The sequence below is a fragment of the Podarcis vaucheri genome (assembly GCF_965113315.1).
Source record: "Podarcis vaucheri genome assembly, chromosome: 17".
Lineage (NCBI taxonomy): Eukaryota > Metazoa > Chordata > Lepidosauria > Squamata > Lacertidae > Podarcis > Podarcis vaucheri.
Window position 1 is genome coordinate 24,403,613 of NC_138755.1, and position 25,955 is coordinate 24,429,567.

General features: G+C 44.3%; 1 long non-coding RNA gene across 1 annotated transcript in view; it reads right to left on the minus strand.

Annotated features, from left to right (window-relative positions):
• Positions 1 to 24,097: 24,097 nt before the first annotated feature.
• Positions 24,098 to 25,955, minus strand: part of LOC309522180 — a 42,002-nt gene continuing 40,144 nt past the window's right edge. The window contains exon 3 of the long non-coding RNA XR_014214952.1: positions 24,098 to 25,441. This is a non-coding gene — a long non-coding RNA (uncharacterized lncRNA). The remainder of the gene's footprint in view (positions 25,442 to 25,955) is intronic.

Here is a 25,955-nt window from a genome sequence, read left to right on the forward strand (position 1 = left end):
AATTATATATATTTGAATTGGTTGGCATTTATTTATTGGTCTTACACAGTGTTGTAGTTTATATGCCATGTCTTTTATAATATTGCCTATCCTCATTAAACACATTTTAATAGCCTTGCGTTATTTATATAAGACGAAATAACCATTGTAATTAATACGCTTTTGGGAACCTAAATTAAACATACATCCTAACAGCTATACTGTGTCACATAAAGTTAAACAAAATGCATATTAGACCATAGTGTAACTGTTACAGCATTTATACTGAATGGTGAGTCACATTTTACAAGTCATGTTTATGAAAAAGCCTTCCCAATGGGAAAACATTTTACAATTAGGGATTCCAATTTAGCCGAGGCAAAATAGTGAAACCCCCAGTTCATGCGTGCAACAGGATACAGTGTTGCACAATTTAATACAGTGGACTTGATCCTGCCCAGAAGTAGTGCTGAGTGTTGCAAGGACCGATATAAATTGTCGGACGAAACGTGATGAGTGAGAGACACAAAGACTGGGAAGGTGATCCATTGTTAATATGGTCCCTGGTTGGAGCCCAGAAAACAACATTGCCTTGGTGACAGGCAGGATGCAATCACAGACTCTTGCTTCCTCGTTTTATCCCAATGTGTTCTTACTTACTCTGCTGCTCGTACACAATTTCACGGAGCTTCACCATTTCTTCTTTTCACATCTTCTTTTCACAACGAACAAAGCTTACGGACGCTAAGATAAGACAAACATCATAATAATACTTTATTATTTATACCCTGCCCATCTGGCTGGTTTTCCCCAGGCCTCTGGGTGGCTTCCAACAAAATATTAAAATACAATAGTCTGTCAAACATTAAAAACTTCCCTAAACAGGGCTGCCTTCAGATGTCTTCTAAAAGTTTGGTAGTTGTTTTTCTCTTTGACATCTGGTGGGAGGGTGTTCCATAGGGCGGGTGCCACTATCGAGAAGGCCCTCTGCCTGGTTCCTTGTAACCTCAATTCGCACAGTGAGGGAACCGGCAGAAGGCCCTCAGAACTGGACCTCAGTGTCTGGGCTGAACGATGGGGGTGGAGATGCTCGTTCAGGTATACTGGACCAAATTCAATCTTCGGGTCTAAAAACCCAAGATAGCTTACAATAAATTTAAATTTGGAAACATTATATGAATATATATATATATATATATAGAGAGAGAGAGAGAGAGAGAGAGAAACATCAAAAGAAAAGCAATTTTGAAAACAGTTTATAAAGCAACCAGCAAGTAATGATAATAATATGAAGCCACATCAACAAAACAGAAACATCTACAGAAGGTTAACTGAGTACTGTTTCTAGTCTGCATTTGTGGAAATATAGTTTTTAAAAATGTAAAACCTGTGGCTGCTAATGCCCAATGAGAGGAGAAGTGGTTATGCCATCAAGACGAGACCCCAGTTTGTATTATTCCCTATATGACTCCTACTCCTGACAATCTGCTCCCACCTGTTGCCTGCTAATGTCTCCATCTCTCCTTAATCTCACCTGATATATCAATTTGCACATACGGCACAGGACACTATCCAGCTCGGGTAACTCCCAATGAACTGCCATTACTTCAACCATTTCAGAAAGCACTTTGCTTCCACCTCCTTCCAGGGTCCTAGCTTAGGGAGCAAAAAGAGGGAAAACATAGGGCATTTTTGATGTCCCATCTCTCCAATCCATGAGCAGCCTTTCAGGCTGGAAGAGGCTCTGGAAAGATGGAGAAAGGGGATCATTATCAAGCTCACTCCTGTCACACTCACACCCCTTTTTTATATCACTGCATTTGCCACTTGGGGCAGCTTGTAACAGTCCAAGGCTGGTGCTAGCTGGCAGTGGCATGCAGTCATTGGACATGGGGAACTAGACTTGTCCCCTAAATGTTCCCCTGGTGTCTCCTTCCCAAATCCGGGCAGCTTTTGCCCTGCTTACTGAGGGAGGCACAATGCTCATGTGTGCAACATCATGTGCACGACATGCCCACCCAATTGCCTTCGCAAGCTGGTGCCTTCTGGCCCTAACGGTTCCCCTACAAAAAATTTCACTGCACACCCTTGCTGTGCCACAGCAGTGGTGGATGGGATGGCAGAGAGGCAGGGGAAGAATGAAAAGAGGAAGCACGAAGAATTTGATGAGAGAAACTGGGGGAAGGCTGAAGCAAGGGAAATGCATGTTGAGGTGAAAAGGCAGGGAAAGGTCAAAGGTTAAGGAATGAGTTGGCACCTTACCCCCTTCCAGAAAACCACCAACACCTCACCCATGGAAATTAATAAGCATATAAATATGACAGGTTTTGTTAAATCATATAATCAAACGTTTGCATGAGTCATGTGATTATTATAATTTATCCCACCTGTAGCAACATTGCAGAGATTGGCTTTGAGTGTTGCAGATTCCTGGCCTCGTAATATTTCATTAATAAATGAGTCCATTGTTGCTCTTGAGATTATTTCTCAAGTCACGCAAATAGGCCCTGTGTAGAGGTCTGGCGATGTCCGAAACCAAACATATGCAGAGCCCACAGTACTCAACAAGTAGTGGATGAGTAGCTTCATTTACTCTGGGGAAGCCCAGTTGCAAGTCAGGGCACATCACATTCAGCTTCATCAGAATTGTGGGCTGACCTCTGGCTCGCCTTTAAAGAAACAAATGTGGTTGTGTGGGCACAAACTCAAAATAAGCCAACCCAAATTAGTTCCATGCAGCTTATGCTATCAAAAATTCAAAATCACTTCTCTGAATGAGCACGATGGAGCTAACTGAATTATAGCACTCTATCACAAGGCCAGAATTTTACCATGAACAAGTGAAATTACATCATTGGGCAATGACAGCCCCAGTAGTCTTTGCAGATCACATGAAGGCCAAAGTCGGCACAGTTCTCCTCGCACAACATTATCATAGCATGAATAGTGTCAGTTGGGGAGAGTTAGAAAGTGGAATATGAATTCTTCTGCTTTCAATTGGAACATAAAAACAGCCCAGTTATACTCCCTCCCCCACTTCGAGGCATTTCAATATTTGGTGTCAGACTGAACATTCTGTTTTCTCCTTGCAAACATTTTTCATGTCTATTATCAGGCACCGTTCCTTTACTTTGTTTTAAGTGCTCCAGTGTACTCAAGTGTTGAATTGCTCTCTTGAAACTCGAGGATATGAAACACTTTTTAAAAGCCTATAAAGATGGTTCCTCTTTAATAACAGGAAGAAAAAAAGAACTATTACAAGCTGAATTTTCTGCTGATGTAAAAAGCATTGATTCTCAGTGCAGGTATGCTGATTTACACCTGGGCAGAATCTGTGCTACAGAACTGAGGTTTCCCTACAAACACATACCCTAGGAACAGACTCCCCCTAAACCACATTCCTGACTTTCAAGACTTAAAAGGGGAGGTAATGTTGCTCTAGAATCACTGAACCTGAAAAGAATGATCAGCAACAGACCCACTGAGGTGCATTCTTTAGATTTATCTGATACAGCAGAGAAGCAGAGAAAGACCTTGGTTAATTACATATAAGTTAAAGACTAATATGTTGTATAGTTATCTTTAAAATAATATCCTATACATATTAGAGACAATTGCCAAGGTTTTTCGCACTCTAATATCACACCTAGGGCACAGGTATAGTTGGCTGATACAGACAGAGGCTGGTTCAGTGAGATGTGTTGTTGAACTGATTGAAAACAATGGCCACGATCCCATCAAATCCAACATATATTTAAGTGGAAATGTGTCAAATCACATTTGACGTCAAAAGAGGAAACGTCGAACAAAATATATGGAAACTGGTTAAAACTGAAAGCCAAAGGTTTGGGGGTTATTCAAAGCCACAATAATTGTGTGGCAAGGTCCCAAACCTTCCCAGGAAGTGGAATAAATACACATGAAATAGTATTTTTGGTTAATGGGCAAAAAAGGCCACAACTTTATTGGTTACAGAATGTGAGTGGTATTGGCTTAGGCACTGGAAACCACACGACTATATCTGACTCCTGCCCATCTGCAGGAGTCTTGGAAGGGTTAACCACCAGTAGGGGGAGCCCTGCTGATGTACATCAACTAGGAACTCCCCCAGGGTCACCGCTAGGGGTCGTGCCATGGCCCTAGACCCCCATCTGGGGCTTGGGATGGAGACCACGCCCCCCCGAATTCCTTTAATGGAATACCCTTGAATTATGAGGGGCAGGCGATGGCCACTACCTTCCCTCACCTTCAACCTAATACTCCAATGCCTAACCGCCACTCGAGCCAAATGCTCGCCACCAATACCCTCACTCCTGCAACCAATTCCTAATACCTTCAATCACGTTGGCCAACCACACATCGTTTCTCTGATTGGAAAGATGTGCACCATCTTCTCGGTATAGGGCCACACCGCTGGCTATAAGGAAACTGGTTAAAACTGAAAGCCAAAAATTGGGGGGTTATTCAAAGCCACAATAATAGAAGTTTGGCTGGAATATGTATCGCAGATCAGGAAATGTACCAAGAGGATGCCAATAAGTTTCAAGGAGCAGATTCAAGGAAGCTATTAGAGGCAAGGTGGTTTCCTTTAGAGAATGAGAAGAGGAAAATGAACACAAACTTATGCACACACAAAATTCAAGCAGACAATAAGGAATATTAAAAACATACTGTTAAAAGGATTTGGTTGTATCCAGCATTTTCTATCCAACAAAGCAATTCAATGCAACAGTTGCACTAGGGAAATTTGTTGTACTCAACTGACCCTTGCATATCCTCCAACTATTCCTATTCAACAGCCCTACGAGTGGCAAAACACTGTGCCTATTTTGTCTTTCAGGGACTTTTGAAATGTTTACCTAATAGATTTCTCCCTCTCCCAGGAGCTCTAGATATGAAATGTAGTATTTGAGGTGGGGATCATGCCACCAGTGCACATGGGCATTAGTGTGCAACTTTGGAAACGAAATGCCAATGTATTGCTTCCCTTTCATCTTCCCCAGCATCTCCTGCCCAGGTAGTCTGAGTTGCAGCCCTCCTGTAGCTATAAGCACATCCATTGTAATATCCAAGTCTGTACTGAAAAAAATTTCCAAAGAGGAAGCTGGCAATATCAGTTTACTAGCATTCCCCACTTCAGAAGCCAGTGGACTATTGCAAATAATCAAAGAGGTGGGGTGGGAGGTTTGAGTGATGGTGCTTGCACTGACAAGCTGGCGGTACCAATGTTGATCTATGAATTAATATACAGAATTGCAGCTGAAAGTGCAATTATAAACACTGGGTAACATGGAAGCATCATCTATGGCGAATCAGCTTTGGTGGCTCGTTTGTATATACAATGTTAGCTATTGCAGAGTAATGCAAAGGTTTCACACTCAAAAGCTGAGTGATGAAGTAGACTCCACACACAAGACTTTCAAGACGACTCGCTGCCTGCAGGATGGCAGCTATTAACAAGCAGCAGTATTTATGCATATCAAGTCCAATACAATGCATTTTTCTCCCTTGAGCCCAAGAGCTGGTCTTTTTTTGCTTCTTGCTTCAAAGCCTCCTTCGTAGCAGGGATGAAGTTATCAGTCCATTCCTTGCCTGTCCTCACAAACTGTCCACACTCAGCAAACAACAGCAAAACAACCAGTCCACCTCCAACTTCCACCTGTCCTCTCTAAGACACAGAGGCGCTCACTTTTAAAAGGAGTTAACAAATTTAATTCAGTGCTTCTGGGACCTCAATTGGAGGCGCAAAGTTTTGCATTACATGACATAGGTTTCCCCACTGGCGGAAGAAGAGGGGGGCAGGGGAGCGCACCACCCACGGGACCACGATCCCAGTGGGGTGCCATCACGGCTGCCCCCCCCCCCGCTGGGTGCCACGCCCCTGAAGGCGATGTATCACGCCCCCAGGATGTGCACCACGCCCATAGGATGCACGCCAGCCATGCCCCTGCCTGCTCTCCGCCCCCAGTACTGGAGCATGAAGCTCCACCACTGGGTCCCCCCGCCATACAATTTATTCTTTATAAAATTCATTTTGTCACAAATACAGTACAAAATACTAGCATGTAAAAATCATCAGTCAATGACTAAAGCAATGCTTGCTTGATCAAATACGTAAGGCTGCTCCTGATGAAGCGCCCATGTGCTCAGTGAATTGGTGGGGCCAGAGTGGCCAGCCAAGCCCCCATCCATTGGCATGCCCCCTCCAACCATGTCCATCAATAGCAGGGCATTCAGTTGAATGTGGGAAAGGGCTGTATGTGCAAAGTCAGCAATAGGCATGGACACTCTTGTTGGAAGAGGACGTTATGGAAGCAGAATTGCACAATAGGCTCATCAGCACAAAACCTGGGTGCCAAAGAGGCATGAAGAATTAGCTTTAACCAAATGAACTCTCCGCCCCCTTGAGGGGAAGCATTTAGCTATGGTACATGTAATCTTTTTTAAACAGACATGCTGAAATTGCTGATAATGCAACAGCATGGACACTCCCCCTTCTAACTTTTTATTTTTTATTTTTAAAGGAACTGATCGAATGAATGTTGATGTATTTGGGAGGTCATGATAAGGCCAGCTCATGAAATGGACCACCTACATAGGAAAAACTGCCATGACTGTATAATTTATTTTGTCAAACATGCAGAGTGGGGGAAACAAAGGAATACTTTTTAATGAGGTGTTTTGCAGTTGTCTTTTGTTTCATATTTAACACAGGAAAAAGGAAAATGCTTCTTCGGTTCAGAGCATCTGAATCATATTTCCAAAGGGACAGGCATTTTCAGGACAGTCAGTACTGAGGTATAAATAACTTTCATAAGTTAGTTATTTACTTATTTTTTAAAACACACACACGCACGTAACTAAATCAGCTATGGAAAGTATGGGAAAGATGTTCTCCCCTCAGTTAAACTTCACTGCAAAAAGCCCGTGAGGAATCTAATCAGGTTTGACATATTTCAGCTACAAAGGGAAATTATGAGATAATGAGCCATACTTTTGCAGAAATTCATCTTGCTGAAGTGATGCACAAAAAATGATCCCAGCTTTACCTGGATTACTGCTGCCTTTAGGGAGGTAGCCATGTTGGTCTGTCGCAGTCAAAATAAATAAAAAAACAAGAAAATTGTCCAGCAGCACCTTAGAGACCAACTAAGTATCTGAAGAAGTGTGCATGCACACGAAAGCTTATACTGCTGCTTTGTTCTCTAAATTCACTGAGAAGCTGTACTCCTTTCTACTGCATATCAAAAGCAGACCATTTCCTGTTATATTGTGATCCAATTTTATTTTGGCTAGTCTGCGTTGTGCTTGCAAAAACCAAACGTCATCACAAAAAGACATTGCACATGTATCTTCCACTGAATTGGTGGAGGTGGGGCCAGGGCAGTGATCCCATCCATGCATTCAGTGAGCATACAGACAGAGCATTAGAAGAGGGCTTCTGGGTTCAAAAAGCTTTCCTTGAATCTTGATGTATAAACAGGGCTTCCAGAGATGCTTCTAGTCACTATAACTCCCCCAAAACACAGAACATCTATGCAACAGCTATATCCTTCAGTTTGGGAAACTTCAGCTAGTGCAGAATTCAGTGGCCAGGTTGCTAACCGGGGCAAGACAGTTTGAGTGTTTACACCAATCCTGGTCCAACTGCACTGGCAGTTTCCGAGCCCAATTCAAAGTGCTGGTTTTGGCCTTTAAAGCCTCAGGACCACCATACCTCAACGGCCGCCTCTTTCCATATGAATCTACCCAGACCCTGAGATCAACTTCTGAGGCCCTCCATGGTCCAGAAAATGGCTACATGAGAACGGGCCTTTTCTGCAGTGGCTCCCTGTCTTCAGAATGCTCTCCCCAAGGAGATTCGCCTGGCATCTTCATCATACACCTTTAGGCACCAGGAAAAAACGTTCCTCTTTAACAGGCCTGATTGATGTGTGATGCCCTTTTAAAATGTGTTGGGGAGGGAGGGAGTTAGTGTGGTGTAGTGGTTAAGAGGGGTGGACTCGTAATCTGGTGAACCAGGTTTGCTTCCCTGCTTCTCCACATGCAGCTGCTGGGTGACCTTGGGCTAGTCACACTTCTCTGAAGTCTCTCAGCCCCACTCACCTCACAGAGTGTTTCTTGTGGGGGAGGAAGGGAAAGGAGAATGTTAGCCGCTTTAAGACTCCTTCGGGTAGTGATAAAGCGGGATATCAAATCCAAACTCTTCCCCTTCCTCCTCCTCTTCCTCCTCCTCCTCCTTCTTCTTCTTCAGGCATAGTTAATGCTATGCATGCATTCGTCCACTAAAACAGATTTCTATCACTGCCTGTTGATCAAATCTTGCCATGAGGCTCTCATAAGACCAAAATGTGAAAGAATCTGGGAAGTTGAAAGCAGCAGCAGAGCAAGCAGCCAGCTGCATACTTAGCAGGACAATTAATATCCCGTTAAAAAAAATACCTGGTTCTTCAAAGAAAACACTCTGTTCAGCCAGGCAAATAAAAGACACCTTGGGGTAAAAAGTGGGATATCAAATCCAAACTCTTCTTCTTCTTCTATTGGGTTGTTTTTTGTTTTTTTTTTGTTTTATAATCATATTTATTAAAATTTTCAGTAATAACAAAATAGAAAAAATAGAAAAGATAGAGAAAAGAAAGAAAAAGAAAGACCAATTTTAAACCCTTGTTTTCGTAACCTTCTTTCTGGGACTCCCTCCTTCCCCTCCCGACTGTATTCCCCTTTCCCTACGTTGGTTCCACAAGTTCTCGTTCCCAATTTAAACCTAATATGTTGTACCTATTAGCCAGTTTAAATTACAATCTTAACATCACTCCTCATCTTTAACAAAATAGAACAAAGATTTTTCCCCCAAGATCTACCCCGTTTCCTTCCACGAATTCCCCCTTTTTTCCCCAAAACATGTCAAATCAAAATACCAAAGTTATATAGAAAGATAAAAGATAGAAGATAGAAGAAGATTCCAAAAGTTGGTTACATAGCCTTTGGATTCTAGAATTCCCCCTCCCTTCCCCGGTTTGGATTCCCCATGTCCATCAGTCTGTATGTTGTCGGCCTGGAGGTCTCAAGTCCACAGCCAAATTTTTCTCAATCCATCTTGCCGGTTTTCTTTAAATTTGCTTGTTTTGATAATGTTTAATTTCAAAAATCCAGTCTAATAGAGGCCTTTAATTTCCCTTGGTCATTTTTGCTCCTCCCATTGTTCTTTCCGTGGCGTAGTTGGTCCTTTGTTCTTTTGTTTCTCACTTTCTCAGGTTTCTATCTTGTTCAGCTGCAAAACCATTCTTATTCTGAAATCTAGTATCTCTACAGAGGTTTGTTATTCAGGAACAGAAACTTACGTCCAGTTCCTACCTTGCTTCAATAGAAAGATTCTATTGTGTTGTCACCTCTGTAGACAAAACAATATTTCAGTTTTGCTACTTTCCCAGAAGCTAAGACCAGTACACATCCCAGAGTAGTTTTCCACATACGCCACTTGTAATGTCCCAAAGCCCCTCTAGGGGGGTTGCAGTAACTTTGTGTCCTCTAATCCAAAAGTCAAGTTGTTGTTTCTTTTTCCCCCCCGACATTTTGTATCCATATTTATGTCCAATTGTATCAAAATTAACCAGCAAAATACTTGTAACAAAGTCCTCTTTGTATTCTCAAGATTTGACAGCTACTTTGACAGCTGTCAAACTCTCCATCTCTCTCCGCCAGGTTCTCCGAATCGCCCCGGTTCCCAGGGGGGGGGGGTTGCCTTTTCCCTCTCACCCTCGACTTTTCTCCTCCAGCACAATTCTTGTAGTATCCCATCGTGGAGTTGATATTTTTGTCAGCAATAAACTTCTGAATCGATCTTGGTTTCTCAGTCCTTGTTTTAGCATGTTTACAATCAGGGAGGGGACTGACTTCCTTTTTAGATCCCCCCCGCTCGTGCCGAATCCGAAAAAAAAAATCCTTTTTTTCCTCCTTTTATACCCGGTTACCCAATTACTCACGGGTTGTTGTTAAATGTCCGAATTTCAAATGGAAGAAGCCAGCGCTCTCCGACGAATGGCATGCGGCTGCGCTCGGCAGGGGAAGCGATAGACTCACAGTACCACGCCGCTCCCCGGCACCCGATCCGTAGCCTTTAAAAAGGCTCCTTCACGAGTCGGGAGGGCGCTGACGGTACCAGCCGAGTCCCCATGTCCACGGGCTCCGTGCCCGTGGTTTTTAAGGGTCCCCGCGTCGCCGGCGCGGTAGGACCCAGCCCCTGCCGAGCAGACTCCCTCCGGAGCTCGGAGGGAGTCCGCCATTCAGCGATGGCGCCAACCCGGAAGTCCCTATTGGGTTGTTTTTATTTTGATTATGTATTTGTCTATATATATATAGATATATATATAGATATATATATATATAAGTTTTATTTTGTGAACTGCCCTAAGACGTGCAGGTATAGGGCGGTATACAAATTTAAATAATAATTTAACAACAACAACAACATGGGAGGTTGCCTTATATTGAATGGCACTGCTGCTCCATCTAGCATAGCATTCCCTGCCCACACTGATTGGCAGTGGCTCTCCAAGGTTTCAAGTCTTTCCCAGCCCTACCTTGAGATGCTGCAGATCTAAGCTGGGACAATTGGCATGCAAAGCAAATTCTCCACAGACCCTTATTTTATTGGTTGGCTGGCTGCATGTACACCCCACGTTTCTCTCCTGGTTGCTCAAGGTGGCGTACATCGTTCTCCCGCTTGTCATTCAATCCCAATCAGGGGTGGAGAAAGCGGAGTACGGTGGGTGCGGTCCACCCCAGGTGTCACCACTGAGGGGGGTGATGACATGCCAGGTGGCACTCACCGTGGGGCCTGCAGCGTGCCCGAGTCACGCGTCTCTCCTGGGAGTGAAGCAGTAGCTTGGGTGCCCACAGGCTCCTTGCTGCCCAAACGGTTTGCCCGCTGTCTCCCCCCCCCCCAGGTGTAGGGCAGCCAGTGGCGTAGCGTGGGTTGTCAGCACCCGGGGCAAGGCAAGTAATTTGCGCCCCCTAACCCGTGGATTTTAGCACTCAAGTGCGAGCGCGCCCCCCAGATGTTGCGCCCGGCCCCCTGCACCCCCCCACGCTACGCCACTGGGGCTGGGGGCAAGCGAAGGAGCTAAGGACCCCCCCAAAAAGGCTCAGCAGGAATTTATTAAATTTATTATTTGCTGAGCCCCCACGGGCCGAGGCAGCCGAAGCCCCCTCCTCCCAGCAGGGTCCGGGGGCTTCCAGCCGTGCTCCGTCCTCGCGCCCCCCCGCGCGCGGCTGAGAGCCGGAGCCAGCGGCACCCCCTTCTGCCCTCCTCCCTCTCCTCCCTCCCAGTCTGCAGAAGCAGCCGCCGCCTGTGGCTGGGCCGAGGGGATGGCGGCGGCGGCGGGGTGCGGAGGCTGCCCGTGCCCGGCCAGGCGTCGGTGGCGGTGTTGGCGCTGCTGCAGCGGCTGCTCCTCCTGCGAGCAGTGAGTGGAGCGCAGCGGCAGCGGCAGCGGGGGGCGCGCGCGCTAGGGCGCAAGGCTGGCGGTGGCGGCGGGGAGCCCGGCGGAGGAAGGAACTTGTCCCTTCCCTCTGGACTCGCGCCCCCCCAGATGTTGTGCCCGGTGTGGCTGGCACCCCTGGCACCCCCCACGCTACGCCACTGAGGGCAGCTGAGTGGGAGGAGGCAGGCAGACTCCGGGGGGGGCCCCACAGTGTGCCCTGCCCCTATGGGCAGCTCGCCCTGCCCCTGGGCACACCGCCCCAGGCACCTGAGTGGCTTCCTCCGCTGCTGCCAGCAAGAACCCTATGAGGTAGACTAGACGGAGAGAGGCAGGGACTAGGCCATGGTCCCATCACAGGGAAGTTAAAAGTCATATCTCAGAAAAGTTACAGAACAATCCTAGTATGGTTCCTGCGGACTGAGTGTTTCCACTGGGGCTTGCTCCTGAGCAGGAGTCCTCAGGGATGAGGCAACTGCTGTTTATTGTGAAGACACTTCACATTTATTGGAAAGACACGGTATTCATTGGTCTAAAAGTACTAATGGCGTGCACTTTGGGGCTGTGAATGTGGAGGATTTTCCCTCCACGAAAATATTTTGCAGGAATAGCGGAGTTCCAAGCTCAGTTTTTGCCCCACTTTTCCTGTAATCACAGGGCAGCTTTTCTATAGTCACCTGCTATAATTTGTTTTGCTCTAACCCAGGCTCCCTCCCTCCTTGTAAAAAACATCCTGCCATCCCTACAAAAAATGTAATGCATCATGTGAAACTCCCTCCTAACTTGCAATCCAAATGGATTGAGAAAGAAAGCTAAAGGAGAAAGAAACAATTATGTAGTATTCCAAATAGCAACATGCTAGATGATTATGCTGGAGAAGCAAACACCAAAGTTTTTCTTTCTTTCTTTCTTTTTTCTTTTTCAAGTGATGACTAGTGAAAACTGCCAAATACAGATTTAGGAACTGTTAGGAGAAATCACGAAGACTATGCCATCTGTATATAAAAAGATGTTGCTGTTAGGATTGTTTTCACTTCAGCTGGTAACAATTCTTTTGTTATCGCCCTTCTTGTATCTCATGTGAAATGTTAATGCTTACTGGCAAAGGAAATTTTCCTTGGCACACTAATTTTTAAAAAATCAAGGCCCCCGTCATTTCTTGTTTTTTTAGTCCTCAGTGTCATTTCCCAAGACCCTTCCATGTTTTATCAGAAGCACCATTGGGCTCGCACTTTTCATGCAAGCAATACCAAGCAGTTTAAGGGTCAGTGAGCTGTTCCATGAAGGCAGAGACAAATACCGTATTTTTTGCTCTATAAGACTCACTTTTTCCCTCCTAAAAAGTAAGGGGAAATGTGTGTGCGTCTTATGGAGCGAATGCAAGCTGCGCAGCTATCCCAGAAGCCAGAACAGCAAGAGGGATTGCTGCTTTCCTTCACAGCGATCCCTCTTGTTGTTCTGACTTCTGAGATTCAGAATATTTCTTTTCTTGCTTTCCTCCTCCAAAAACTAGGTGCATCTTATGGTCTGGTGCGTCTTATAGAGCGAAAAATACGGTAGTTTCAGTAAGAGGGGACAGAGGTTGCTTCTCTTTGTGTCTCCAGAGATAGCAGCCACAACCTTTGGCTATACTCACTGGTCTCCTCCAAAGAAATCCTTTATGTAATATGCCCTCGACTCAGGGTGGACAACCCCAGTGCTTATGTCTGTCAAATGTGCATGATGTCACACGTGTGACACATGTTTGATGTCACATGCCTCAGAAGGAGGCCATGAGGCCCCCTGACACTGCGGGTAGGCCTCGCAGGGTCCACTGGCAGTGCAAGGAGGGTCCTCCACCACAACAGGGAGGTCCTGGAGGCCTGGGCCTTCAAGATTGGGGGGGGGGGGCTCAGCCCTGTCCCCGCATACTTTGGGGGGTGTTGAGCTATCCTCAGCCCCATAGACTTAGATCCAGATGTTGCTGGACTACGGCACACATCATTCCTTGCTGACTGGAGCTGATGGAAGATGGCATCCAAGCAACAACTGGAAAACTCCAGATTCCTTGCTCTAGCCCCAACTCACATTAAAAGAGATAATGAGATGGCTCAGGCTTGCCCCAGTTCTCCCCCTAAAGCTTCCTACAGCCAGCAGGGTTGGATCTGCTGCACAGGTAGATAGACTATTTCATGGAAATTGCTTGAGTTTCCACAATTCGATTATAAACTGGATACACACACACACACAGTAGTAACATGAATCAGAAAAATACTGTGGGACATGTTTAGAAGTTGTTGTGTTTGTCAGCTATGAAGCAGTACAGATTTTACAGCAGCCATCAAGTTCGCCACCCCTTTTGAAAAATGTTTTATTTTATTTTTTAAGAGTACACTTTTGAAAAGACAAACTTACCAAAAACATAACTTTTTAAAGTTGTTACATTGCATTTCATATCTTTTTATGCACCGTGGCACATCAGGAACATCCAGAGCAAATGCAGACAACATTATTTTCCCTACTGCAGGAATTTGTGTTTGCAACTTTCAGAATCACATAGCCGGTTTCAATTATTTGCCGTGTTTAGAAATCACACTTTAAGGCAGGAAAGATCTTGATTGTGAGATGTGTCTGTTTTCCCACCAGTACTTAACCTGCATTGAAGTGTGGGGAAATGAAGCACCTCACAATTAAAGATAAATCGCTGTACACATCAGTGTGCTTCTGTTTTAAGTATGAGCTACATATATATGACCCGGAAGCTGTATGCCTGCTCCCTCGGCCAATAAAGCGAGATGAGCGCTGCAACCCCAGAGTCGGCCACGACTGGACCTAATGGTCAGGGGTCCCTTTACCTTTATATACTTTTTATGGAATTGGACCAACCATCTGAGAAATCCCCCTCCATCCCTCCCTCTTCACTGGCAACCATTGATCAACAAAAAAAACCACCCCGGAATAAAACCGTTGCTGTTTACTCAATGAGTACAGTGTGAAAAGGTATAATTGTTTGGTCTCACATAACTTCAACACATTTTCTTCTCGGTTTCTCCCTCTCCTTCCCCTCCTCCTGCAAATTCTAAACTTTGGGTTGCTTTTCCTCTCTTTAGACTTTTGATGTTAGATCAAACGTGACAACGCTTATCAGTCAGCAAAATGAACTGAACTTATTCAGAGTCAAAAGCCCCCAGGGTGAGGGATTTCTTTAATCATATTCAGGCCAATTATGAGGATTTCAGCTATGCACAGCAATGTGGATTGGTATGAACAGTTGCAATTTAATAGCTCCAGAGGGTAGGGGGGTGGGGGGGAATTAAGGACTTTATTTTCTTTCCCTCGTACCTTTTCCCCCACCTCCACACTTCAAAACTGAGAAGGATTAGGGCAACCCATGAGAACAGAGCTGTACACATCTGTTACTACGCCCCTGCTGTTAAGGAACCAAAATGGTCTCTTGGTTACAAACCCTTGGCAGGGAAATATAGATGGCTAGGGTTCCAAACACTGACAAACAGCAAGGGGACGCAGAAGATCTAGAATTGATTGAAGGGCTCTTCAGCTTTTGATCCACCGAGAGGATCTAAAATAACAGTTTAGGAAAGCAGGGAGGGGGACGGAATGCAAGCGGTTACTTTAAATTGCCTTTGGAATTTTTAATATTATCACCTGGCCGGCTTCAGGGACTCTAGCAAGGCAGGCTTGGACACAGGTTTTATTTTGATTTCGATTTTTTTTTTAATAGCAGAGTCACGTTACACAAAATCCATGCTACTTCTGGAGTTATTGTATTACACCTCTGCACACACAAGTACAGCTTGCAAGCTCAGCTTTGCTTCTGAAAACAGGCGGAGCAGGGGAGCCGTGATGGGCACAAGGGGAAAACATGAACAGCTCAGAACGAAGCCAAATCACAGCTTGGGGTTAGGGGGAGTCTCCCAGCAGTGCCTAGAGAACAAATTGAGCAAAGCCACAGTTTTAAGGCAAGCCCCTAATCCGGGGCCTGTATGATTCTGAGAACTAAGGCAAGCAGCTTCGCTCAGGAATCGTTATAACTCCAGCTGAGTTGTTATGGTTATCCTTGGTTTAACGAACCTGCAAAAGGGTTTTAGTCTTATTTATTTATTTTAAAATATTTTTTGACAGCCTTTCTGTTGCAAAACTCTCTCAACGTAGCATAATTACAGCTTAAAAGTACAGCTTCAATGGAATAAAAGTTAGATATTTTTTTAAAAACAAACAATGAATATATTTATTTTATTTTATTTATCAACTTTTCATACAAACCTCATCACAATATAAAAACACAAAAATACATACCATAATAACAAACAAAAACAACAGCCCCCTTCCCCTCCCCCCCCAGCTTAAAAGGCCATAGATTGTTTAATTAGCCAAAGGCTTGGGAGAAGAGGAATGCTTTTGCCTGGCGCCTAGAGATAAGTTCCTGAAAAATATCCAGCTGTATGCAAGCAAGTCCACAAACATTTGTATTAATCCACCTGCCAAAGCATGCCCATCAGAATATTTTGCAGAATACCAAATAATGAAAAACCCAAATCTTCCAGTTTTACAAAAACTTCACATTGACCAATTACTTGGAAGTCATTTTACCAGCTACAGGTTATCAGGTAAGTAGCTATAAAGTAACAATAAAAATGCAAAGCAATTTCTACCAAACACACAGAAATCAGAAAATAAAACTAAAAAGCACATATTTGGCCCAGACTGCCAAAAAAAAATCAGCAAAGTATGCGCAGGCAGGTAGGGTCTCATGTGGCTTCTTCTTCATTATATTTGGTGATCACTCGTAGCCGAGTAAGATTGTCTTCCATAAACATGGCTTTAACAGTGAGTCCGTAGGTGACTGTGGAGGCCAGTTCTGGATCCACACATCCTTCCACAGTGGGGACATTGGTTTCTGGGCCAGAATTGATCATGGTGAGGGTTTGCCAACCGTGCCTTCCTCTTAGCACATTTCTCCCTTGTGTCCTGAGTTCAAGTGCCTTCAAAGCCCATGACATCTTTGGTAAAGGCTGTTCTCCAACTGGAGCGCTCACAGGCCAGTATTTCCTAGTTGTCAGTGTTTATACTACATTTTTTTTAGACTTGCCTTGAGACAGTCTTTAAACCTCTTTTGTCGACCACCAGCATTACACTTTCCATTTTTAAGTTTGGAATAGAGTAGTTGCTTTGGAAGACGATAATCAGGCATCCGCACAACGTGACCAGTCCAACGAAGTTGATGTTGAAGAATCATTGCTTCAACACTGGTGATCTTTGCTTCTTCCAGTACACTGGTATTAGTTCGCCTGTCTTCCCAAGTGATGTGTAAAAAATTTTGGAGACATCATTGATGTAATTTTTCAAGGAGTTGGAGATGGCCTTTATAAGTGTTCCATGTTTCACAAGCATCCAGTAAGCATACAGCTGCCCTGGATACGGAATTAGCCCTATGCCGTTCACATACATACAAATCCACACTAGGAGAATTGAGTTTGTTATTTCTATATATGATAAAGCAATGGTGCCCAGATCAATATTCCTTGAATGTTATTCACAATGGGCTGATGATGTGCACACAGTGAGTGTAAGTGGGGTGATGAAATGCAGGCACATATATATTTGCAATCCCAGCTTTCTCAGCGAGCCTTTTGGACACCGTATTTAAGCCACAGAGTGAAAGATTTGGATCCCAAAAAATCCAGCACAGGAAATTGTTTGGAGGTGCCCAGGAGGGACTCTAATCTACCTAAAAATGAACACTTACATCATTGTCAGTTGTTACTTTCAGCTTGGGGTTTAGAGCATGGAAAAGAGATTTGTATCCTTAGAAACATTTAATAACAGCAAGGCTATTCTAATTTGTTGGAGAGGAATTACAGGCGGCACCGACTCTCCACGAGATGCAGGGCTGTTATTCGTTTAGACAGGCTGTGGGCCTGCGGCAGATGCCAGAACGCTGAATTACGACTTCTAAATGGTTTTCTTACCATCTGAATGCTTGCCACACAAAACATCCTTCTGCAAATCCTCTGCGCGAAACCAGCCGGCAAGCCAGGAAAAGATCCCGAAATAGGGAAATCTGAATGTTGCTTCACTAAACATCACTGGGCAACACAGTTTTGCGGCAATGCTTGCCAGCATGACAGTCCTATTGCAGTTCCCAGTAGGGTACTACTTTTTGGCCCATTCTACTGGGCTTTTCATTACTGTTTCCTTTTCTGGTGCCAGCTCAGGACAGTGAGATTTTTAATTGACACGAAAGAGCTGGTTGTCTGTACATTAGAACCCCAAGCCCCCCCCCATCTTGAAAATGTGGAAGTATTTTATTTCTCTGGGATTTTTCATTATTTACATTTTCCAACCTCAAATTGCCAAGATCTTGCAGGGCGATATTATTATTATCAATTTAATTTTATATACTGTCTAATCATCAAGGTGATTTCTAAGTGATCATATAAGATGAACTCATCTATAAAGGCATTGGTTTCCATTGCTTCTAATTCCTCTTTCTCATATTTCCATTTCAAATGGAATAATTAGCTATGGTGACTTCTCTGGAGCGAAGTTTGACTTTTAACATGCTTCCTTGGGGCAAGAAATTACACCTTAGTTTACATTTATAAGAAAGAGTGGGGGGTGTTTGTATTTCCCTTCCTTCTGGAGTTTTCCACTGAATTAATAATAGTAATAATAATAATTCAATTTATATCCTGCTCTTCCAAAGGAGCCCTGGGTGACAAGATACCATCAATATAGAGCTGAATATTCCTGAAGTTGAATATTCCTTCAAGGAGCAACAGGGATCTGTTCAACCTGGCCCATCTCTGCACCAAGACAAAAGTGTGGTGGATCCTTATCCAAAAGATTTTATTTATTTATTTATTTATTTATACATACATACATACCCCGCCCATCTGGCTGGGTTTCCCCAGCCAGTCTATGCAGGTCCCAACAGAATATATTAAAAAGCAACAAAACATCAAACATTAAAAACTTCCCTAAACAGGGCTGCCTTCAGATGTCTTCTAAAAGTCAGATAGTTGTTTCTTTCCTTGACATCTGAAGGCAGGGCTTTACACAGGGTGGGTGCCACTACCAAGAAGGTCCTCTGCCTGGTTCCCTGTAGGTTCACTTCTTGCAGTGAAGACCCTTGGCGCTGGACATCAGTGTCCGGGCAGAACAATGGGGGTGGAGGTGCTCCCTCAGGTATACAGGGCTGAGGCTGTTTAGGGCTTTAAAGGTCAGCACCAACACTTTGAATTGTGCTCGGAAACGTACTGGGAGCCAATGTAGGTCCATTTTGCCCATCAACCTGATGAAGACCAACATCCTGGGTCAGGATATCACCAATACTCCACGTACGAGCATTGGTGACCACACCTGAGGTGGTTGACCCTCCACCCCTTATTTCTATCATATACATAGCTTGTCACATGCATTTTCAGGTTTTCTAATACACATAAACCAGAATGTAATTCTGTTGGAGAGCAGCATCTTATCTCAGTATTCCTGGTTTGGGTTCAGAGATTATTTTGTTGCATGTGATAAGATTTGCCTTGAGCCTTTGAGAAAAGGGAGATTAAAAACCCCTCAACAAATAGGATTCAGTGTGCTTGTGGACACTGCATAAGTTTCTATGTATGAATAATTCCTCTGCATCTTTCCAATGTTCAAGGAGTTTTGTGTGGCGATCAGAGGCCATCAAACCATCTCATGCTCTAGTGCTCTTGTTTTGAGGTGCTTGGTAGTTCTTCATCAAATAGTTCTGATCATCATGTTGTTGTTTAGTCATTTAGTTGTGTCCAACTCTTCGTGACCCCATGGACCAGAGCACGCTAGACACTTCTGTCCTCCACTACATCCCGCAGTTTGGTCAAACTCATGCTGGTAGCTTCGAGAACACCATCCAACCATCTCGTCCTCTGTCGTCCCCTTCTCCTTGTGCCCTCCATCTTTCCCAACATCAGGGTCTTTTACAGGGAGTCTTCTCCTCTTATGAGGTGGACAACGTATTGAAGCCTCAGCTTCACAATCTGTCCTTCCAGTGAGCACTCAGGGCTGATTTCCTTAAGAATGGATAGGTTTGATCTTCTTGCAGTCCATGGGACTCTCAAGAGTCTCCTCCAGCACCATAATTCAAAAGCATCAATTCTTCAGCGATCAGCCTTCTTTATGGTCCAGCTCTCACTTCCATACATCACTACTGGGAAAACCATAGCTTTAACTATACGGACCTTTGTTAGCAAGGTCTCTGCTTTTTAAGATGCTGTCTAGGTTTGTCATTGCTTTTCTTCCAAGAAGCAGGCGTCTTTTAATTTCGTGGCTGCTGTCACCATCTGCAGTGATCGTGGAGCCCAAGAAAGTAAAATCTCTCACTGCCTCCATTTCTTCCTCTTCTATTTGCCAGGAGGTGATGGGCCCAGTGGCCATGATCTTTGTTTTTTTGATGTTGAGCTGCAGACCATATTTTGCACTCTCCTCTTTCACCCTCAATACAAGGTTCTTTAATTCCTCCTCACTTTCTGCCATCAAGGTTGTGTCATCTGCATATCTGAGGTTGTTGATATTTCTTCCAGCAATCATACCTACCTACAACCTGAGAGTCAGATTTCCTGATGCTGCAGTTCACCAGCCCAGCCAGAAAACTACAGGAAACTGCACAAGGTAATTATTCCTTGGGCAGAAAATTGAACTTGAAGGTCTGAAATCTAATTGGCTAATCCAAAATCTCAAAAGAGGCAAACAAATTTTACTCAGCTGAATTCTAATTCAGTCTGCTTTGACACAGCTTGTTTGAGATTTATTTATTTTGCGTATTTGCTGCTCTGTGGTGCTAGGAAAGAAGGCTTTTAAACGAACATGTATCAGAAAGAATTAAAATATGCAAATGAATATAGCTGGAGTGCTGCTCTGCTCCATGAGAGACGCAAACACATGATGGTGCAGTCCTGTAGACATTTACTGAGAAGTCAGCCCTATTTGTTTAATGGAGATACTCCATGCAGTAAGGGAACACAAGAGTGCAGCTTTAATCGGAATTTCTTGATGTATTCCTGTTCCTTGTTTCATATCGTTCTAAATAAATCAGATGGAGTCTCAGCAGTAAGTTTCTCTCAAACAGCTAAGCCGTCCCTCCAAATGAGGCCCCATGTCTAAAAAGTACATACAAATCGACTGGCGTGTTCTTCTCTTCCAGAGCAGTTTCCTCCACCCTCCCTTTTATTTCATTTCAGAGTGCAGTGTGAAACCTGATCTCTTTAGAGGGTTTGGGAATGGAAAGGAGAGACAGCATGGGAGGGAGAGTAGGAGGAAATTTTAATGCCAGCAGGAGAAATAGTCCAGAAACACTCTAGAGATATGCTAGGTTATAATTAATGGCATGAGGTTACAACTTGCAGATGACATTGGTTACAGTAAAAGGTCAACATCCGGCATTTACTGATTTGGGAGACAGACTCAAAACACTCTTCCCCAATCCTACCCCCATGTCGATGTCCTCCCCAAGCCTTTACTGTCATCCCTGCTTCATTCTTTTGCTTTCTTGTCAGACCCTTACCCTTTTCTTACACGAATATCAATAAATCCCTTAGGATCAAGTAATATCAAGTAAACTCTCTCTCTCTCTCTCTCTCTCTCTCTCTCTCTCTCTCTCACACACACACACACACACACACACACACACACACTTCTGACTGGTGGCAGAATAACGAGAGGTAAGAGATTACCCAAAGAGTATCAAATATATTATTACCAGGGCTTGGCTCTGGGGTAGAAATGAGTATTAAATCCTGCCCCCCAAACCTTGAGTGATTACTGCTATCAACAATTCAGCGTGTATGTGCTCTAGGATGCTTGCCAAAGCCACAAATCTCTTGGCTTCCTCCAACCAAAGGAGGGAGTGACTGCCGTTACTGTGGGTATTAAAGAAAAGGATCCCTAGGAATGGTCTTAAAATACACTTTTTGCTGTTTAACCTCAAATTTTATCGAACAGCAGATCACAGAACTAGAATCTCCCACATTCAGGAATCCCCCCTGCCTCCTCTCTCACACGCCGGGTCAAAGCGGGGAGAAAAGGTAGAAGTACACAACATCAAGATTATAATCTGTTCATATACTTATTTGCTGCACACTTTTGCTCCACCTCCCCAAAAAAGTTGAGGAGACGCAGCCCCTGGTATGTGGAGTTAATGGGCAGCACCCCTTTTCACGCAAAAGTTGAAAGAAGTTGGGGAGAAATTTTGTGACAGTCACACTGCTGGTCCTGCTGCAACTATAGTAAGGTTACCAGATGTCCCCGTTTCCTGGGGACAATGCCCAGATTTACAAATCAGTCCCCTGACAAAATCCATCTACAGTGGTACCTCAGGTTACAAACACCTCGGGTTACAAACACTCCGGGCTACAGACTCCGCTAACCCAGAAGTAGTATCTCGGGTTAAGAACTTTGCTTCAGAATGAGAACAGAAATTGCGTAGCGGTGGCACGGCGGCAGCAGGAGGCCCCATTAGCTAAAGTGGTACCTCAGGTTAAGAATGGTTTCAGGTTAAGAACGGACCTCCGGAATGAATTAAGTTCATAACCAGAGGTACCACTGTATTTAGTAGGAAGTTGAAAAGTGTCCCCGGATTCATTGAAATAAAATCTGGTAACCTTAAACTATAGGACTTGGCTGAAATTGTTTGGGTTTGTAACTGCAAGTTGCTTCCGTATCAGTGTCACGGAAAGCAAATCTTGCTGCAATTTAACACCAACCACATGGGGGCCGTTCCTCTCAGCGACACTTTAGCCCTTTTTGAAAGAAAACGTGAGGCTTTAAACAGGTTAGTGGGAGCAGGTGTGCCCCCTCTCCCTGGACCTTCCCACCTTGAGCACAAAGGTCTGAGGGGGCAAGGTCTGAGGGCAATTGGTTGAAAGTGCCAACAATCCTTCCCACAGGCTTGCATTGCAGGGAGACTTGGAATTACATTCCGCCAAATGTGCCTACAAGCTCCATTTGTGGGTGTGAAAAGTGTGAAAAGTGGTGGGGCTAGCATGTGCATATCCACTGTGTCTTCCCAGTTTAAACCCACTGGTGTGTTGTGGAACACATGAATTGGGCTTTTGTCTCTTCAGGCTGCAACACCTGGAGCAGCAGAATTCATTAGAATAACAAAAACTGTGTGTAGCATACGTTTGGTTCAGCTAGAACTCCCTCTCCCACCCCCAGTCACTTGTACATGGACAGAAATGAATGTTAGACAGAATGAAATTTGCAGTCATTCGTATCTTCTTCTTGATATAGCTCCACATCCCATCTTTGCAAGGATTGTTTTTGCCTTTTTCCACCACCAGCAGGACCACAAAAAAGACACCATCATTGGAAACTGTCTGACCAGAACATTAAAATGTGAGCAGGTAAAGGTAAGAAGAAGGAAATTCTGTGTCTTTTCAGTTTGTGGCAGAGCCGGATAATGAGTTATCCTACACTAACAAGAGGCCATTAAACCAGCCTGGAAAGACCTGATACACATACGCCCTCAATAACAAGTGCCACCATCTGCTTGAAATTCAGAGGCAAGGGCATAGTAATGAGAGATTTATCGAGTCCAACACTAACCATTTTAATAGTCGATGTCAAACTTATATGACAAGCCTTTTGAGAGGGGAGATGTAGCACATCAGCAAAAGCAATGTGTGCTCTTGGCTGACGGGTAGATGGCTGCTCCGTGAAAGGTGGCTGTGTCGCACAGCATTGTGCCATGCAACAGGGTTCATAAAACTTATGAGCCATGTTGTTCAGGATGACCTGGCTGGTCTTCTGTTTGGCTTCAGTGGAAGGGTAATTAAAAATAATTGTGTGCTTAGAAAGACAGCGCTCAGATTGCTGTCCACTACACAGTCCAAGGGCCACACATGATGCGCATTGAAGACAGCGCATTTCAGTCATGTTCTTTAATGCTAAAGCATGCTGTGGGGAGGCAGAAGGCCAAGGCATGCAGGGCTCCAATTACTGGTTTTGGAAACAAAGTTGAGTTACATACAGTGGTACCTCGGGTTAAGAACTTAATTCGTTCTGGAGGTCTGTTCTTAACCTGAAGCACCACTTTAGCTAATGGGCCTCCCACTGCTGCCACGCCATCTCTGTGTGATTTCTGTTCTCACCCTGAAGCAAAGTTCTTAACTTTAGGTACTATTTCTGGGTTAGCGGAGTCTGTAACCTGAAGGGTCTGTAACCTGAAGCATCTGTAACCCGAGGTACTACTGTATTAAGGTTTAAAACACACACACACACACACACACACACACACACGTAAAAAGTAAAGGATCCCTGGATGGTAAAATCAAGTCAAAGGTGACTATGGGGTTGGGGCACTCATCTCGCTTTGAGGCCAAGGGAGCCGGTGTTTGTCCACAGACAGCTTTCGGGCTCATTTGGCCAGCATGACTAAACTGCTTCTGGCCCAATGGAACACCATGACGTAAGCCAGAGTGCACGGAAACACCGTTTACCTTCCTGCCACAGCGGTACCTATTTATCTACTTGCACTGGCATGCTTTCAAACTTTGATGAATGAATGAATGAATGAACGAACGAATGAATCTTTATTTGCATCAGCCATCGACCATAGCAATAAAACAACAATACAACATACAAAAATAGAAATAAAAAGTCAATTATATAAAATACATTTTAGGGTTTTGAATCAATAGTCAAATAGTGGCTCTTATTCTGATTGTCCCAGCTAAAAACTTTGCAACCTTTGCTGTCACCTGCTCATCTTGATCTGCCAAGAGAAAGGACACTGTGGCAGTGGTTGGGTGACCCGGAATGGACAATAAAAGAGGGGTGGTAATCTCATTCCTCAAGTCTTTATAAAGAGTGCAAGCCAGAAGGGCATGTGCCACCGATTCGGTACTGCCATCTCCACAGGGACATAAGCGTTTTCATGTGGAATCTGTTGGAATTGTCCCTCAAGTACAGCCGAGGGCAATACTTTGATGTCCCAGCCCCCTCAGGAGTCCCGTCACCAGAGGAGCCCATGATGCCCATGCCTATAGGGCCTGAAGAGGCTGCATTGCAACATCTGGATATTCACCAGTTTCCCATCCCAATTTTACAGACCAACCTTCCTCTTCTTACCTTGCTAGTTTTGAATGAATAAGTAGCTGCTTACACAAGAGAACATCTGAATGTTTCGTCATCACCAGCCACCACCTGCAGCCTCGATTAGGAAAGTCCAGCTCACACGTTTTGTCTCTTAATTAAGGCTTCGCAGTTGAGTGTCACCTCAGCACCACCATTCGGTTTCTCCACCTTCTTGCCCCCTCAGTGTGGGAACATTAATTGTTTTTGTCGGGGTAGTGTCATGTGCTAGGGAGAAGTCAAATAATTAACCAGCCTCCTGCTGAGAATGGAGGGCAGGTTTGCAGAGCCATTATTAACTTTTGCTTAACTGTTTAGGAGTGAATGGATAACTCTGAATAGAGAAAAGAAAAAGAAAAGAAAAGGGTGGAATAGACTAGAAATAGACTTCTATATAAAAAGTGGAGCTTTCTTTGAGTTTCGCGGTCCATAACAAAACATTAAAATGACATCGGCCCCATTCACAATGAAAACCTTGTGCTTTATTATAAGGAGCCCTTGCTTAAGGCATCCATTACTCATTTTCGCATTAGACTGCAGCCCTTCAAGTCTGAAACAACTAAAGGCCCTTCGGTCGGATCATGCGCCGTAGCAGCTGCTGCTCACACTCTGCATCTCGGCACTCCTTCCTGCAAATTGCGTTGGGCTAGGAATTTTCAATGGACATTCAGCTTTGCACACAAGATTCTTGAAGCCGAGCAAATAAAACCAGGGTTTTTGCTTCGCCCTCCATTTGCCCTCCAAATCTGGGCACCTCTGGGTCAGAGCAGCAAACCTGTATTTAACTCTTACAATGCTGGGGGTGCTCGAAGAAGACGACACAGACCAAAGCACAGGAGAACGTTAGAGCAAGCTTCCTCACACGCCTGGGTTTCCTCCTGAACCAAAGAGAGAGAGAAAAGTTTGAAATGAAGAGAGAGAGAAAAATTGGATGACAGCTTTCAAAACTTTTCCACAGAGAGATGGGGGAGTCTCCAGGTAGCAAACCGAAAGCCTCAATGCCAGCTCCTCATTTAGGCTATGGAAAAAGCACCTGGTTTTCATTAACGTCACTGTTATAGTTAATGCGTTGCAGGTGTGAAAGTGTGTGGCTGAAATCTGACAAAACACCTGTCTTTTGTGGCACCATTAGATCTGCCTAGTGTGGGGACACGACCCCCTTGGGGGCACTTTGTGCTGCCTTTGAAAGCCACAGTAAGCATTGTCCTATAATTACAAAATCAGAGTCGTGATTGCCAGGAAGAATTCCTTAACAAATTATACCTAATTAGTCTAAAATTACCTTTAATGCATGGTGAAACCATAGGCTCTACTCTGTTCTATAACACCTTCCTTTTTATCTTTATGCAAATATGATTACACACTATCAAACTGGCACACTCCAGTCCTTTG